Source organism: Hemitrygon akajei, chromosome 7, assembly GCF_048418815.1.
Source record: "Hemitrygon akajei chromosome 7, sHemAka1.3, whole genome shotgun sequence".
NCBI classification, from domain to species: domain Eukaryota; kingdom Metazoa; phylum Chordata; class Chondrichthyes; order Myliobatiformes; family Dasyatidae; genus Hemitrygon; species Hemitrygon akajei.
Window position 1 is genome coordinate 54,313,299 of NC_133130.1, and position 12,148 is coordinate 54,325,446.

At 43.4% G+C, this 12,148-nt stretch overlaps 1 protein-coding gene across 3 annotated transcripts in view; it reads left to right on the top strand.

Moving 5' to 3' along the window:
- The window catches only part of nek2 (NIMA-related kinase 2), a 65,354-nt gene that overhangs the window by 2,653 nt on the left and 50,553 nt on the right, over positions 1-12,148 (top strand). The window lies entirely within an intron of this gene.

Consider the following 12,148-nt stretch of genomic DNA (forward strand, 5'->3'; position numbering starts at 1 on the left):
TCACCTTTTTATTGTCATTTCAACCATAACTGCTGGTACAGTACACAGTAAAAACGAGACAACGGTTTTCAGGACCATGGTGTTACATGAAACGGTACAAAAACTAGACTGAACTATGTAAAAAACAACACAGAGAAAAACTACACTAGACTACCGACCTACCCCGGACTGCATAAAGTGCACAAAACAGTGCAGGCATTACAATAAATGATAAACAAGACAGTAGGGCAGTAAGGTGTCAGTCCAGGCTCTGGGTATTGAGGAATCTGATAGCTTGGGGGAAGAAACTGTTAAATAGTCTGGTTGTGAGAGCCTGAATGCTTCGGTGCCTTTTCCCGGATGGCAGGAGGGAGAAGAGTTTCTATGAGGGGTGCGTTGGGTCCTTCATAATGCTGTTTGCTTTGCAGATGTAGCGTGTAGTGTAAATGGCCATAATGGCAGGAAGAGAGACCCGATGATCTTCTCAGTTGACCTCACTATTCGCTGCAGGGTCTTGCGATCTGAGATGGTGCAATTTCCAAACCAGGCAGTGATGCAGCTGCTCAGGATGCTCTCAATACAACCCCTGTAGAATGTGATGAGGATAGGGGGTGGGAGATGGACTTTTCTCAGCCTTCGCAGAAAGTAGAGATGCTGCTGGGCTTTCTTTGCTATGGAGCTGGTGTTGAGGGACCAGGTGAGATTCTCTGCCAGGTGAACACCAAGAAATTTGGCTCTCTTAACGATCTCTACCGAGGGGCCGTCGATGTTCAGCGGGGAGTGATTGAACAGTAGTCCAACGCCTCCTCCCCTAAAGCACCCTCATATTTGGGCACAGTATACTTTCCAGTGTCTCCAGAGTGTAAAAACATGTCTACCAAATGCTAACATGAAAAAAATGATTCTGCTTTAAATTTTTATTTGTCTTTAAACCTAGCCTACATGGTACATGTACACTGTACAGCAGCTTCAATATCAATGTGATCCTTGAGCTTGATGGCTTTTGGCAAGAGTTGAAATATCTGGTTCAAGTTGTGACCATAAAAGCCTTAAGTCCCCAGGTGTAACAATGTCCAAGTGGTTTTTGTTCTTTGTGAGTATGTGGTTCACTGCACTGAAGCCTCCTTCAACAAGGTAGAATGGAAATGCAATGAAGAGCATTTGGCTCTTCTCCAAAGACTAGGAAACTTCATATGATGGTGTAGCCACATACCACAAAAGCTGACATTTTTGAAAAGCACGTTTGCTTCTTCATCCTGAATTTCAATAATTTCTTCTTGCAAGCTTTCTTCCTGTTCTTCACCTTGCAAAGAAATGGGTTAATTAACCAGACCAGAATTTCCAGATTGTTCAAATCCTTGAATCGATTCTGAAATCCTCCTTCAGTAACTGCAGGTGTAAGCAGTACTCTTGCAAATCACCGTCTGTGAAAGAGTCCCATACTTTCCATGCAGGGAAACTGTGAGAACTTTCTTCTCCCAATGTTTGTGTATATGTTTTCAATTTTCTGATAAAAGTACACACTTCACATAGAAACAGAAAAACTACAGCACAATACAGGCCCTGCGGCCCACAAAGCTTTACTGAACATGTCCTTACCTTAGAAATTACCTAGGGTTACCCATAGCCCTCTTTTTTTCTGAGCTCCTTGTACCTGTCCAGGAGTCTCTTAAAAGACCCTATCGTATCCACCTCCACCACGGTCACCGGCAGCCCTTTCCATGCACTCACCACTCTCTGCGTAAAAAACTTACCCCTGATATCTCCTTTGTACCTACTTCCAAGCACCTTAAAACTATGCCCTCTCATGCTAGCCATTTCAGCCCTGGTGGAAAACCCTCTGACTATCCACACGATCAATGCCTCTCATCATCTTATACACCTCTATCACTTCTTGCCTGGATCAAGTTGAAATTCTCACCCTGCAATTTCATATTTAGAATGTTCATTTTGTCATACAGATTGGCTAGGTATGCCACATAGAAGTTCAATCTTGTTTCCCAAGCTTTTGTCGACTTTGAACAAAAATTTAACCTCAATGTCAAAAAGATCAAAGAAACATGTTAAGCAGAAGCCTTTTGTCAGCCAACGGACTTTGGTGTAAAGAAGCCTTTTGACAGCCAATGCACTTCGGTGTAAAGAAGAAGAAACTGTTCAAACTCTTCATCGTTATCTTGGGATAACTGGTGAAATATTTTTAAAAGCTTTTAATTGGAATAAGGGGAATTATGAGGTTATCAGACAGGAAATTGGAGGCTTAAATTGGAAACAGATGTTCTCAGGGAAAATTATGGAAGAAATGTGGCAAATATTGAGGGGATATTTGTGTAGAGTTCTGTATAGGTACGCTCCAGTGAGACAGGGAAGTTATGGTAGAGTACAGAAACCGTGGTGTACAAAGTCTGTAATAAATCTAGTCAAGAAGAAAAGAAAAGCTTACAAAAGGTTCGGAGAGCTAGAGATCTAGAAGAGTATAAGGCTACTAGGAAGGAGCTTAAGGAAATTAGGAGAACCAGAAGGGGCCATGAGAAGGCCTTGACGGGCAGAATTAAGGAAAACCCCAAGGCATTCTACAAGTAGGTGAAGAGCAAGAGGATAAAACGTGAAAGAATAGGACCTATCAAGTGTGACAGTGGGAAAGTGTGTATGGAACTGGAGGAAATAGCAGAGGTACTTAATGAATACTTTAGTATTCACTATGAAAAAGGATCTTGGCGATTGTAGTGATGACTTGCAGCACACTGAAAAGCTTGAGCATGTGGGTATTAAGAAAGAGAATGTGCTGGAGCTTTTGGAAAGCATCAAGTTAGATAAGTCACTGGGATCGGAGGAAATGTGCCCCAGGCTACTAGGGGGGGGCAAGGGAGGAGATTGCTGAGCCTCTGGCGATGATCTTTTGCATCATCAATGGGGACAGGAAAGGTTCCAGAGGATTGGAGGGTTGTGGATGTTGTTCCTTTATTCAAGAAAGGGAGGAGAAATAACCCAGGAAATTATAGACCAGTGAGTCTTACCTCAGTGGTTGGTAAGTTGATGGAGAAGATCCTGAGAGGTAGGATTTATGAACATTTGGAGAGGTATAATATGATTAGGAGTATCAGCATGGCTTTGTCAAGGGCAGGTCGTGCCTTATGAGCCTGATTGAATTTTTTGAGGATGTGACTAAACACATTGATGAAGGAAGAGCAGTAGATGTCGTGTATATGGATTTCAGCAAGGCATTTGATAAGGTACCCCATGCAAGGCTTATTGAGAAATTAAGGAGGCATGGGATCCAAGGGGACACTGCTTTGTGGATCCAGAACTGGCTTGCCCACAGAAGGCAAAGAGTGTTTGTAGATGGGTCATATTCTGCATGGAGGCCGGTGACCAGTGGAGTGCCTCAGGGATCTGTTCTGGGACCCTTACTCTTCGTGATTTTCATAAATGACCTGGATGAGGAAGTGGAGGGATGGGTTAGTAAGTTTGCTGATGATACAAAGGTTGGAGGTGTTGTGGATAGTGTGGAGGGCTGTCAGAGTTTACAGCAGGACATTGATAGAATGCAAAACTGGGCTGAGAAGTGGCAGATGGAGTTCAACCCAGATAAGTGTGAAGTGGTTCATTTTGGTAGGTCAAATATGATGGCAGAATATAGTATTAATGGTAAGACTCTTGGCAGTGTGGAGGATCAGAGGGATCTTGTGGTCCGAGTCCGTAGGACGCTCAAAGCAGCTGCACAGGTTGACTCTGTGGTTAAGAAGGTGTACGGTGTATTGGCCTTCATCAAACGTGGAATTGAATTTAGGAGCCGAGAGGTAATGTTGCAGCTATATAGGACCCTGGTCAGAACCCACTTGGAGTACTGTGCTAGGTTCTGTTCACTTCACTACAGGAAGGAATTGGAAGCCATAGAAAGGGTGCAGTTGAGATTGAGATTTGAGCCTGGATTGGGGAACATGCCTTATGAGAGTAGGTTGAGTGAACTCGGCCTTTTCTCCTTGGAGCGAAGGAGGATGAGAGGTGACCTGGTAGAGGTGTATAAGATGATGAGAGGTATTCATCGTGTGGATAGTCAGAGACTTTTTCCCAGGGCTGAAATGGTTGCCCCAAGAGGACACAGGTTTAAGGTGCTGGGGAGTAGGTACAGAGATGTCAGGGGTAAGTTTTTTACTCAGAGAGTGGTGAGTGCGTAGAATGGGCTGCCAGCAACGGTGGTGGAGGCAGATATGATAGGGTCTTTTAAGAGGCTTTTACATGGAGCTTAGTAAAATAAAGGGCTATAGGTAAGCCTAGTAATTTCTAAGGTAGGGACATGTTTGGCACAACTTTGTGGGCCGAAAGGCCTGTATAGTGCTGTAGGGTTTCTATGTTTCTAATATTCTGCTATGTAATGGATGAGCTTTAATTTTATTGATATGTTACGTACCCCGTAACTGGGTCACTTATCAGCAAAGATAGAGAGGTCCATTGAAGTCTGATGGTACTATTTTTAACAGTACTTATTGATAGAAATACACAAAAATAATATCAATGCAAACACACAGATAATATACGTCGTCAATACTAAATCTAAAATCGGGTATAATAATAATCAATAAGAAATAAGCTGTATCGTTGTTTAGGGGATAATGAATTGTCCGATGGAAATATATAGTTCGTTCAGTTCATACAGGTTGCCGCCGTTGGGGACCCTGTGTGGCAATTGTTGGAGAGAGAGAGAGGGACGGGTTAAAACTTGCTCATTCTGTTTATGATGTCAATCCTTCGAGAGTCGTTGTGAGTTGAGTTCCCCGTTGTTAGCTAAAAACCGTTTTTCCGTGGCAAAGGTCACCGATTCCGGGCAAATGGAAGCGGACGCACGTGGCCTTCCACCGGCTTTCGCTATTACGGGATCGCTAGCGTTTCTTCTGGTGCGTCTGAGGGGCTGTTCCCACAGACCCTCTTTTTATCCTGACTCACAGGGTCTCAGGTGTCAATCAGGTTGGGGATGATGCAATCCCTCCACCAACCTCCTCCTTGGTTCATTGCCTGGGGCTTTGCTTGCATCGTACAGGATGCAATACACAAGTCCGTCTCCAAGAGACAATAGCCGGTATCAATGGGTCCGCCTTTCGGAGGCCAGGACACATTCTAACCCTTTTGTGGATTCTGCATGTTGTTCTCTCATTTCCTGTGTCTCCTAAATTGACTCAATAGTGATTTTGCGATTCTCACAAAGGAGGGGGCTACCCCCGCACCCTTCGGCCCCTCAGAGCTGTGGTACATTCATAACACCCCCTTCTTCAAAGCGTTTTCACCAGCGGTGAAAATGAAGTAGTACAGAGTCTTACAGGATTTTAGAATCTAACACAATACAAAAGCTTTTCTTTTTCACTACAGAGTAATACAGTTATACATTCAATTCAGCATCTAGATGGTTACCGATTACAATTGTCACTTCCTTTAATATCTTAACATCTTGTACCCTACTAAAGTCTTGTAGCATCAGACTCCAATTTAGTAACCACCTTTTTTTTTCTTCAGCAAACAAAACTAAAGAGTTGTGATCTTAAGCTTAGGTGTATACTACAAAAGTTCATGCAAGTACCAATCGTTATGTTGCTTTCAAACCTAACAGGCAGGCTTCCATGGGGGTTGTCTTTTATTATTCACAGGCTTTGTCGAAATCCCTTAAAACCGGTTTCTGCTATTTAAAAATGGCGTCCCCATTAACCCTCGTCTCTTTTCTGGTTAGTTCCCACGTGGGGAGCTCGGGTAACCTGGCAAAATAGGCTTTTGCCCGCTTCTTTCATAGGAGTTATTTTATCAACACTGTGTCCCAAACTTAGACCATCTTCTGAATTTTCACCCAATTCTTTAATTTTACGCAAGTTGCTAGCTTTCTCGTCAGGACCCTTCAGGCTATTAGTTTTCAGTTCGAACTCTTTGTTCAAGCAGCATTTCAAATTCTGCCTTTTCACACCACACTCTGGAATAACAATAGCCTGGGGGGCCCCGTCATCTTCCAACTCAACCTGTAAGTGATCCGCGGGTTTTAAATTTTCTTCATTCGATTTGGGAACTACATATTTCCCGTTTCCTTCAATGATAATATTCATCTCCCCACGTTTGATCTCCGCATTAACTTTTAACACGCCTTCGAGCACAAACACCTGGGAACTCTCACTTCCCACTATTACCAAGGTTAACCCTTTCTTCACTGAACCAAGTCTATCTGACCCACAGGGACTGCATTCCTTTTCAACTGAATCAAATACCTCAGACTTTTTCTGAGCTCCATTACTAGGTTCAGTACCACGTGCATCCACATCTTGGACACACTCAAACGGGACATTTGCCTCTTCCAGGCTTTCAATACCCATACCCGGTCCAAGTTCTAAATTCCCCTGATTCTCCCAGCTACTCTCTGGGCAACTCCCTTCCGGAGAAAATTCAACCCCGCGGGCTGCAACAACCTCATCTGCCAACCCCGCAGACTTCTTCAAGGTAAGGGCATCCTTTTCATCTAGGACTGCCCTCATTTCATTATCGGGAACACCTTTAGAATTTTCAACTTCTTCAAACAGTTCTGCCAAACCAGACAGATCATCCATGTCCACCTCTGGACCTTTTAACAGCTTTACCTGTTTCTCATCTCCATTTTGTGCCTCTAGCACTTCATTCCTCGCTAAGGGCAGGGCTACCTCCTCTCCCTTACTCTCTTTCACTTTACTACCCTCTGTTTTACCACCCTCCAAACCCTCATGGTACAGAGTCGGTAAAAACGTCTCAGCCAAATCGATACTGGCCAGATTTAAACTGCTCTCGTTCTCAGCTGCCTTTCTCGACATGCTGCGAGTGATCGCGCATGGGGGATAGATCTTGGACTCTAGGGGCAGAGCATCAACACTCACAGGCTATTTTGTCAGCATCATTGCCGACCAAACCTTACCACCGGCTAAATCGTTACCCAGAAGGACGTCCGCGTCAGTTCTCGGGAATTCTGATCGCACCCCCATTTCAACTGGTCCAGAGACTAGCTCACAATTCATAATGATCTTATGCAAGGGCACCATTTCCGTCCCTTTGCCTATGCCTTTCACAGCTACCATTCCCGTCTTGCGACCAAAATCTAGTACCTTACTGCTGATCAATGATAGTTCCGCCCCCGTGTCTCTCCAGATCAGTACTGGAACTGGGGTGCCTCCCTCCCTCACAGACACGGTTCTGTTTGACATACAAGTCTCAGACCCTTCTCGTACTGTCTACCCGGGGCTCTCTTGTCGATTTACTGATTACCACAGCACATCCGATAGGGACTGCTGCTTTCCCTTTTCCTGTCTCTTTCCTCAGAGCAAAGCACCGAGATGCAATATGCCCGCTCTTTCCACAATTAAAACAGGTCAAGCCCGGAAATCTCTGTCCGTCTGGCCTTTCCCCCTCAACCTTACCACTAGCTCCTGGCGGGACCTCTGCCTCAGCCGGCGGACTTTCTCAATCGTTCCCACGGTCTCTCTGGGAACTTTTATTCGAGGAAAACTTTGTCTTGTGGGTAAGAGCATATTCGTCTGCGAACCTAGCAAATTCTGAGATGGATTTATTTGGCTTCTCATTCAAATACATCCGGATATCCTCCGAAACACAACCTTTAAATTCCTCAATCAGAATTAACTCCCTGAGACGCCAATAATCCTCGTCCACTATTTCTGCGGTGCACCAACGGTCCAAGAACACACCTTTCTCATAGGCAAACTCGGTATACGTCTGATTCCACCCTTTCTTTAAATTTCTGAACTTTTGTCTATACGCTTCAGGTACTAGCTCATAACACCGGAGAATGGCCGCCTTTACTTTGTCATAACTCTCCTCCTCTTCCTCCTCCATGGACAATGCCATATATGCCCGCTGTGCCTTCCCTTTTAACACACTTTGTAACAACGCCACCCACTGTTCTCTGGGCCACTTCTGATTCACTGCCACCTTTTCAAAAAGCAAGAAATAACTATCAACATCCGTCTCCTCGAACGGAGGTACTAACCTCAACTCCCGACTAATATTAAACCGCTCCTCTTGGTCTGACCCCTGAACTCATTGCTCTTGCCTTAACTTCTCCATCTCCAAGTCATGTTTCCTCTGTTTCTCTGCCTCCCTCTCCTTCTCGGCTCTTTGCTTCTCTTTCTCAGCTGCTTCCAGCTGTTTTAACTGAAGTTCATGCTCTCTTTGCTTCTCAGCTCTGTCCTGCTCTAACTCCTTTAGCTGGAGCTCATGCTCCCTTTGTTTTTCAGCTCTTTCTTTCTCCTTCTCAGCTGCTTCCAGCTGCTTTAATTTAATTGCATGTTCCAACCTTAATTTCTCCAACTCTAACTGAGCCGTCCCACTAGCTGGTACCTTTTCAGGGATATTTTCCAATACCTCAGCTGTAAACACATTCTTCCCAATATAATACTGAGTTATTGCCCTTCGCACCTCCCGCTTTTTCATTGACAACCTCACCTCTGCAAGGTTTAACCCCTTCGCCAAATTTATCAAGTCTGATTTGGTGGCCACCTCCAGTGCCTCCAGAGTCGGGTTTTCTATAAATTCCCCCACGTCCATCTTTGTTGGTTTCCCGTCTGGCTACCCGTGTAACCAGATCCAAGTTTGGACTTACAAGCCCGATTCACTGGCTCCCCAATTTGGTATCAAATCTCGAGACGAGAACCCCAATTGTTACGTATCCCGTAACTGGGTCAATTACCAGCAAAGATAGAGAGGTCCGTTGAAGTCTGATGGTACTATTTTTAACAGTACTTATTGATAGAAATACACAAAAATAATATCAATGCAAACACACAGATAATATACGTCGTCAATACTAAATCTAAAAGCGCGGGTATAATAATAATCAATAAGAAATAAGCTGTATCGTTGTTTAGGGGATAATGAATTGTCCGATGGAAATATATAGTTCGTTCAGTTCATACAGGCTGCCGCCGTTGGGGACCCTGTGTGGCAATTGTTGGAGAGAGAGAGAGGGACGGGTTAAAACTTGCTCATTCTGTTTATGATGTCAATCCTTCGAGAGTCGTTGTGAGTTGAGTTCCCCGTTGTTAGCTAAAAACCATTTTTCCGTGGCAAAGGTCACCGATTCTGGGCAAATGGAAGCGGACGCACGTGGCCTTCCACCGGCTTTCGCCATTACGGGAACGCTAGCGTTTCTTCTGGTGCATCTGAGGGGCTGTTCCCACAGACCCTCTTTTTATCCTGACTCACAGGGTCTCAGGTGTCAATCAGGTTGGGGATGATGCAATCCCTCCACCAACCTCTTCCTTGGTTCATTGCCTGGGGCTTTGATTGCATCATACAGGATGCAATACACAAGTCCGTCTCCAAGAGACAATAGCCGGTATCAATGGGTCCGCCTTTCGGAGGCCAGGACACATTCTAACCCTTTTGTGGATTCTGCATGTCTTTCTCTCATTTCCTGTGTCTCCTGAATTGACTCAATAGTGATCTTGCGATTCTCACAAAGGAGGGGGCTACCCCCGCACCCTTCGGCCCCTCAGAGCTGTGGTACATTCATAACAGATAGTAGATATTACAAGAGTCATGCTTGAAAAAAGTTGCTAGCTGGGGTTTTCGGTTGCGAGATGTTGACGATGAATTACACAATGGATTGCAGACAGACTTGGAATTTCTTTTTTCAGAAATGCCACTAAACCAGCATGGCAACCTGCCATATATGGTGTGCTATGTTTTGCAGAAGGAATCATGTTCCTAATTGGAATAATTTTATCCTCAATGTACATTTTGAGCTCATTGTAGATTGATTCTCCATTTACATTTGTTCTTAACTTTTTACAAAAGAGAATCTCTTCAGAAACTTTCCCATTTTTGATAAACTGTACATATGCCATTAGCAATGCCTCATTGTCTCGCAGGGTTGACTCATCCAGTTGTATCCCAAATTCTGCTTTTTTAGCTCTGTGCGTAGTTGCTATTCAAAGTCTTCGCTCATTTTGTCAATATGAAGAGCTACAGAGTTACTACGCAGAGGAATATATTTTAAAATACTGGTATTCATTTTGAGAACAGTGGTGAGCACTTTTGATACAGAAGGCATTATTAATCTTCCATCAATTGTATGAGTATCTTCCACATTTTGCTATCATTTTGGAAATGTTATTAAGTAATGAGACCATTATCAAGGTAATTTTTAGCTTTCTTAGTAAATGACTTTTCAAGTGTGCATTTGTGCAAACCTTCAAATGTGCAACACTTTTCAAATGCTTCTTTCATCTTTTAGAACTGAGTAATACAATAAGCAGCCTTTTGAGGGTGTCTTTTACAGAAGTGTTCCTGCAAACTTGATGGCTTCATGGCTTCATTTGACAGTACATTATTACAAATAATGACACTGAACACCCACTTCAACTTGGCAATTAACATATAATTCAGAAGGTATTGACAAAACAACTTTACAAGTTCGATATCAAACATATTGGAAACCTAAACATCGTGCAAAAATTACAATCAGATCTCCCAAAGCAGAAACTTATGAATTTTGTTTAATTTACCTTGAAAGAATAGAGGAAAAATTTGCTGCCTTTTTCTGTAAGAATTCACATTTTTCATGAGATTTTATTAACCAGTTAGTCTTTTCCATTCCACTCATATGCTTCATGGAATAAAACCATACTCCAGGTATGTAACATTGCACTTTCTATAGTTTCTGTTTCTTAGCAGGATTAGCATTCATGGCTTCACCACCTTCAGGCTCACAGAGATCATGCTGTACGTGTTTATTCATCATTAACGGGGCTAAATTAAAATTAAAATATACCACCAACTAGGAATGTCTATCAGATGTTGAAGATGACAGCAACTTGACACAGATGGAACAAAGGTAGTGGCACGCAAAGGAATGGCAAGGCGAAGATGAAGACACTCAGAGCAGTGAAAATTACGCTGATGAGGATTCAGATTGGAATCTGAATGTTAGTCAGGATAGAGCTGGTGTTCGGCAAGCTACCTTTATACTATGCCAGTAGCACAATTGATGAAACACACAAGGTCTCATAATCCCCAAAGGTGGTTCTTGACTGAACATGTGAAGCTGAAGTCACCTTGAACACCTCAAGAAAATTCTTGGTGTTGGCAGGTTCACTGATTGGCTCTACTTCATCATTTGGTTCCAGCCGGCACTGTATCGTTGCATGACCTGTTTTCTGTACAAATGCAGAGAAAGTTGAGAGGGCGTACTTGACTTACCAGCTGTTAAAGTGCATGAACTCAGTCCATGCCACAAGTCAAGAGGAACTTTTGGGCACCCTGATTGCTAACTTATGCAACCCCAATAATGTCTGTTTGGTTTTTAAGATCGGATGCAATTTCTGAGTTTCAGATGTGTTGTGACAACAAATGCTCGCTGCCTGCAGAGCTACCATTCTTCCTGTGTTCCCGTGCCTCATCCTTTGTTTTTGGAAGTGCCTGCTCTACGATGGGTTGGTTAGGTCTCATGCCTCAAGTTAGGGTGTTGCCTACCACCCCCCCCCCCCCCAAGAATTTTGAATGTCCCCGACAACTTCTATTTCCCCAAGCGTCCCCTTAGGACATGTAGCCACCTCGAATGGGAATCACTGAGTTAGAACACTAGCAATAATTCCACTGTTTTAGTTAATAGTTATCGGCAGAGGAATTTATCCAGTGTATGCTGCTGTGTTCTTTTGATTGATTGTAAACGAACAAAATCAGTACAGCCACCTAATGCGAGTAATGGACGGGCTTCATACAATGCTTTAAATGAGTGCATCCTCCAAATCTTAATTTCCATTCTATCATTCAAGATAATTGTCAATACCTTCAAATTATTTGTAGATCCTGACTTGCTGAAGCAGTGAAATCAATTCTTTTGCACTCCCAGCCATTTCTGGCATCTCCGACCCTGAAAGCTTGAAACTGTATTGAGCAAAATAGTTCTGAATTGTCTTACTGCTTATTTCTTGCCAACTCTCTGTGACAAAAATCATTGCTTTTTGAACACAAAACACACACAACTCATGCTATTTTAAAACTGTTCACTGTAAGCACAGGGTAGTGTCTAACGGCCATGGCAAGTGAACACGACTGATACTAGTTAGAAACTGTTTGGCAACAGTCTCCTGTCCCAATTAAGTGATGTAATGTCCCAAATAAACAGAAGGAGTCTTGGCTATTTTCTCGATTAGTT